General features: G+C 36.4%; 1 protein-coding gene and 1 long non-coding RNA gene across 10 annotated transcripts in view; one reads left to right on the top strand and one right to left on the bottom strand.

The window, feature by feature from the left end:
* LOC137495558 (uncharacterized) overlaps positions 1 to 6,465 on the bottom strand; it is a 386,993-nt gene that overhangs the window by 285,059 nt on the left and 95,469 nt on the right. The gene's annotated exons all lie outside the window — the stretch shown is intronic.
* rtn4r (reticulon 4 receptor) overlaps positions 1 to 6,465 on the top strand; it is a 175,770-nt gene that overhangs the window by 78,938 nt on the left and 90,367 nt on the right.

Here is a 6,465-nt window from a genome sequence, read left to right as displayed (position 1 = left end):
ACAGCCTACCTGAGTATTGTTGCTGACCATGTCCATCCCTTTATGACCACAATGTACCCATCTTCTGCTGGCTACTTCCAGCAGGATAACGTACCATATCACAAAGCACTAATCATCTCAGATTGTTTTCTTGAACATGACAATGAGTTCACTGTGCTCAAATGGCCTCCACAGTCACCAGATAGAGCATCTTTGGTATGTGGTGGAATGGGAGATTCGCATCATGGATGTGCAGCCGACAAATATGCAGCAACTTCGTGATGCTATCATGTCAATATGAATCAAAATCTCTAAAGAACATTTCCAGTACCTTGTTGAATATATGCCAGGAATGATTAAGGCAGTTCTAAAGACAAAAATGGGTCCAACATGGTACTAGTAAGGTGTACCTAATAAAGTGGCCGGTGATTGTACAGTAGAGCAACGATATAAATAAATGAGTCAAACAGTAATCAGGTACTGAAATAAAAAAATCAAATGTACAATAACATTGTATAGCCTTCACTGTATACATAATTTAATTAAAATATATATTTTTTAAAGCTAAAAACTACCATAAGTTATTGTGACTAAATCCTTTAAACTTAAAATGCAGGCCATAAAACACACAACTGATGAACTTTGATTTGTTTTTATAGTTAAACTGAAATGACTCAAAAATTGTACCTGGTCAACTATAATCTTCCTGACTTCACATTACAGATCCCGTGATATCAATGCCAAAACGATATATTATTCACCCCTACCTCAAACAAAACTCTTTTCTAGCCTAGTAAGCATAGACAAAATCGGGTTTTTGTAACAAAATCTTACATATTATTTATTTTTAGGTGAATTGGTTCACCCTGACCTTAAAGTTATGTATAGTGCCAGCCAGTCATATAGGAACTATCGATTTTAATCCCCGTCCAGCTATTTTTCTGTGCAAAATGCATCAGACGGTCAGTGAACGGACAGAGGGTTGAGAATACTGAGAGTCTGATAGTCACAAGCACTGGAAATACTAAAGTAAAAAACGCATAGAAGCCATTAATAAACACAACAGGCGAGTCAAAGAAGAGTCCGTCATCCACTGCTTGACATTTCCCTTCCATTTGGCCAATAGAAAAAGATAAAAATCCATACGGTTCAGCTCACACTGCAGAAAGTGTCAGAAGTGTGATGGGTGTGATTTTCACACCGCGTCTAATTGCATCAAGATATGAACAGAGCACATCTTAAATATGTGGATATAAGCTCTGCAGAGGGATGTGCTGTTGATTATCTGCTGCTGTTGAAGATGAATTGAATAGAAAGTCATGTGGCAGAAAGAGGGATATCGGAAGGATAGATGGTTGGTGAATGGATGGATGTAGGATCTCTTAATTTATAAATTACATTTTTGCCCCCTTAATTTGATTTATTTTAGAACAAAGGGACAGCGTACATTAATCAACACTGCTCAAGAATGTAAATGTACACTGTAAAAGGTGACTAGTTAACTTTACTTTTAAAAAAAGAGAGTAAACTCGTTGTCTAAATAAAAAATAAATAAAAAAATCCCCAGTTCTGCAGGTTGCAATGTCCCGAATTTTGATTGCCAGTCTTAAGCCAATTGTAATGGATTGTTTTGGTTTAATTTGGAAATTCCCCCAACCAGCGAAGAGCCTGGGGGATCAGAGTGAGTACTCGAACTTGGGCCCCCCCCGGTCCCTAGTTGCCTAATTAATAAGTAAAAAAGAAACTATCAGCCACTACTCATCTCAGATTGGTTTCTGGAATATGACAATAAGCTCACTGCACTAAAATGGCCTCCACAGTCAGCAAATTTCAATCCAATAGAGCACCGTTGGGATGTGGTGGAAGGGGAGATTCGAATCATGGATGTGCACAGAAATACTATCATGTCAATATGGACCAACATCTCTGAGGAATATTTCTAGTACCATGTAGAATCTTTGCCATGAAGGATTAAGGCAGTTCTGAAGGTAAAAGGGGTCAATACTAGTAAGGTGCACCTAATAAAGTGGCCGGTATGTGCATAATTATAAAAGTTAGGTCAATGGGTTTACTGCTTTTTTTCTTTTTTTTTTTTAAAGTAAAGTAACTTATTTATTTTTACAGTATACCCAAATTAGTCCAAAGGATAGTTTTCATTGGAAGGCACTTTGTCTACCACTTTGGATCAGAAAATATTAATCTGTAAACATTATTTCAATTTTAAATGGGGAAATTAAATGCATCATGGATGTGACCAACAAAAGTTAGTGAGTTTACAGTAGACAACATACGTTGTAAAATTCTGTCAATTAAACTGCAGACCCCCCCCCCCCCCCCCATAATAAAAGCACAAGAGTTATAATTAATATTACTTTATTTTACATTTTTACATTCATGAGGAAAAAGCTTCATTATGTATGTGACAGATGTGAAATTATCCCTTGTGTGACTTTGGTAAATTATTTATAATAGTTTAAAACAGAGATATTTGTGAATATTTTGAAAGTACTGTAAAAAAAAAAAAGAAAAAAAAAAACTTGCTTACACACACTAATAGTTTCACTATTTGGGCTATTAATTCACCATTTATTATTTATTTATAATTTTTTAAATTTATTTATTTATTTTTTTTGTCATGGCAAGGTTGACAGTTGCTTATTTCTGTATTTATATCAGTATTTACAGTGTGATGAATACAATCTGCAGTGTTCAGTCTTCAGAGGTTGTTTGTGAGTCTGATAATAAGCTCTAACTCATCCTGCTCCAAATCCACTGGAGCTCCTCAGCACTTCCAGCTCCTGCTGCTCAACACACTACTGCAACTCACAGAGAAAATAAAATAAAATAATGACCCACCTTCAGAAAAAAAAAAAAAAAAAAAAAAAACAGATGATGTTATCCGTGCAGGATTTGGGGTAATACTTTAAAATGTGACCCTGGACTGCAAAACCAGTCTATGCGCAACCAGAAAAACTGATTATATTTGTGGGAAAAGCTAAAAATACATTGTATTAGTCAAATGTATTGATTAATATATAAAAAATAAGCGTTTGAATATTCAATATTGAAATAAAAATGATTATTAAGTCTTCAATGAAGGCATTTTGTAAATTTAAATTCATAAATATATCAAAACTCAACTTTTGATTAATACTTTGCATTGCTAACCACTGGGTCCCCTGAAAGGCTTGGAAATGTGCATTTTTCATTTGACGTTTGATTTAATCTCAACTGAAACACAAAGAGAGGGTGGGACATAGTGTAGCTCCTCCCCTTTAAAAAATCAGTCAATAGCGTTTGGTTTTATCACAGCTCTGCTAGTGAGAGTGTTTAAGCTTAAAAGCGTCAAATGAGAAGCGTCTTGAAGGGGGTGGGGCATGTCAGATACTAGAGAGCATTTGATTGGTCATAAGTTTATTAGAAACTGCATTATGAGGGGACGTGAATAAAACCATTCATTCAGGCAGAAGTGACTGACTACAATCTTTATATGGTTTTATCAATTTTATAACTTTTAAACGTGCATTGTCACTGTATTAGCTTATAAAAATTCTAAAAACAAACAATACTGATACTAACATCTAAAACCTTTAATATGGACACCTTTAAAAGCATTTTTCTCAATATTTTTGAACCCTCAAGATTTCAGTTTTTCAAATAGTTTTATGTCAGCCGTCTTTATCTATAAGCATATTTATTACAATGTATAAATCTCAATTTTCCAAAATCAACATTTCCCAGTATTCTCTTATGATTGGTTTTGTGGTCCAGGGTCACAAATATCACCCGCTTTGAATGTTATAACTCGATTGAATAGGTATTATCAGTGGTTATCAGCTGATAGATTTGGGCCAGTCTGCACCTAGGCTGTTTTCATCCATTCATTTCTGCTAAGTTTAGGTTTACTACCTTAATGTCCATAACTGAAATCCTTCTTTTTGTATGAGCAGTTTTTGAATTGAGCATCATGTAAACGCCACTGTCTACCTGAGTATTGTTGCTGACCATGTCCGTTCCTTATGACCAGTTTACCCATATTTTGATGGCTACCTCCAGCAGGATAAAGCACCATGTCATAAAGCACGAATGATCTCAGACTGGTTTCTTGAACATGACAATGAGTTCACTGTACTCAAATGGCCTCCACAGTCACTAGATCTCAATTCAATAAAGTAACCTTGGGTAATAATACGGTTTCAAAATATTGTGATTACCGCTCTAAAATATATTTCTTTTAATGTCTGGGTAATTAAACTAAAACGTTTTCCCCTTTGCACATAATATATTTTATTCAAATTAATTATTGACTTCTGCTGTCTTCATTTGTTTGAAAACAACAGATCAACTCTAAAATTTAAAACGGCATCTTTGGATATCTTTTCTGCTGAAGATGCTGGCCCACAGCTCATTATAATATTTGGCTTTATGTCATTTATATAAAAAAAAAATTTGGCCACCCCTGATCTAGCGCTTACAACTTTGTACACATTTCCAATGAACTAACTTGAATTAATTGTGTATGCCCCATATTTACACCGTAGATTCCCATTTTTGGTAAGTTCCAGTTTACTACTCTAATAGTTAATGTCCATAACTGAAATTCCTCTTTTTGAATGAGCAGTTTTTGAATTGAGCATCGTTTCAACGCCACAGCCAACCTGAGTATTGTTGCTGACTATGTCCATTCCTTATGACCTGTTTACCCATTTTCTGATGGCTACCTCCAGCAGAATAAAGCGCCATATCATAAAGCATGAATCATCTCAGACTACAAACTGTTCACTGTACTTAAAGGGCCTTCACAGTCACCAGACCTCAATTCAATAGAGCAGGGGTGTCCAAACTCGGTCCTGGAGGGCTGCTGTCTTAAGTTTAGTTCCAACTTCAACACACCTGCCAGGAAGTTTCTAGTATGTCTCGTTAGAACTTGATTAGCTGGTTTAGGTGTGTTTAATTAGGGTTGGAGCTAAACTCTCCAGAACTCCTCCAAGACCGAGTTTAACCAAGTATATTTACCTTTCACCCACAGCTCTTAATGATATTTGGCCTTTCGTCCTTTATACAAAAAAGTTTGGGCACCCCTGATGTAGAGCTTAAACTTTTGTACACATTTCCTATGAACTAACATGAATTAATGATGTTTGTATTGTATTTATAGATTCCCATTTTTGGGAAGTTCAAGTTTACTAATGTAATAGTTATGTTTGTAAGTGAAATCCTTCTTTTCTAGGGCTAAACTAATCATTTCTACTTCATACCGAATGCTATAACTAGAGTTGCTTTTAATAATTTAGGTAGTCTTCTGTGGTTAAGGTATGATAAATGTTAAAAGTAGGAAAGTGGTATTGCATGCTAACTCTTGGCCATGCGTCGTGGGACATACGAGCGAGTTTCCCTCAAGCAGCGCTTTGCATTAAGTGGCTTAAATTCTGTAAAGGCCTGATGTAAAGGGATAGAGTGACTGCATATTAAACCACTAACTCAAAGGTATTACATAATTCATAGGCACAAAATCATATGATCAAGCGTGTTGAGTGCAGGGAAAGTTATCTGTAGGATATTGCATTGCGGGGGAAGTTGGGGGGAGGTTGTCATTTATATTTGAACCCGAAGTCCTCTGGGGAATAGTGTGAACACTAGGGGGCAAACTTGAGCTTCATGCACACAATTAGAACGGCAGCAGGAAGAAATGGAGAAGCCACTTACAGAAGATTTCTCAAAATGCCGTCCATCCTGCCCTCTGCTCCTCGCTTTGTTTAATTTGTGGCAATAGAGTCGCATTCATAACCCCTTTTCTGCATTCTGCTTCTCCAGCTTTTCCTCGTGCTATCGGCAGGGGTCTTTCTCAGCAGTATGTGTGTGTGTGTGTGTGTGTAAAACTCACTTGGATTTCCCTCCTGCTGCATTATGGATGCGAGACGGTTGAAGCCTGACTGAGAGGTCTGCGTTTGCACACCCGAGATGAATGCAAATGAAGTGCAATGTCAGCTCCGTGCTCTGGTCAAAACCTTGTCTACTGCACTCTGCTTAAGGATGAAGTTTTTTCTATGCCACCTTCATCTCCACACCGATTAGCAATGATAGTAATAATTGCAGAGCATCCAATTATACTTAGTGCAAATGACCTGTCCTGCTGGCCTAGGCGATTTGCACTTACTCTGCACACAATGTTTGAACTGTCAAAGACAGCGTTTGTGCATTCAAATTGGTACAACGCTGTGCAGAAATACCTCTTTTTTACATGTTACTTCCACTTTCGGTTTCATTTGAAAGCATCACAAACTTTTGCGCTGACTGATGGGACATTGGACAATGGAACCAGCTTATATTCAAACAAGAAAAAAGAGAGCATGTACACTCAAAAATTAAATACAAATATTTAAAATGAGCTGAAGCAACACAAATCTTGAGGTTTTTCTTTTGGACAACTTAATTGTTTTATGTTTAATCCACTTAAATGTGTTAAGTTAACTTAATTGATTTGTG

This window comes from Danio rerio, chromosome 5 (assembly GCF_052040795.2).
Source record: "Danio rerio strain M-AB ecotype USA chromosome 5, GRCz13ab, whole genome shotgun sequence".
Classification (NCBI taxonomy): domain Eukaryota; kingdom Metazoa; phylum Chordata; class Actinopteri; order Cypriniformes; family Danionidae; genus Danio; species Danio rerio.
This window is presented reverse-complemented; position numbering and strand designations above follow the sequence as displayed.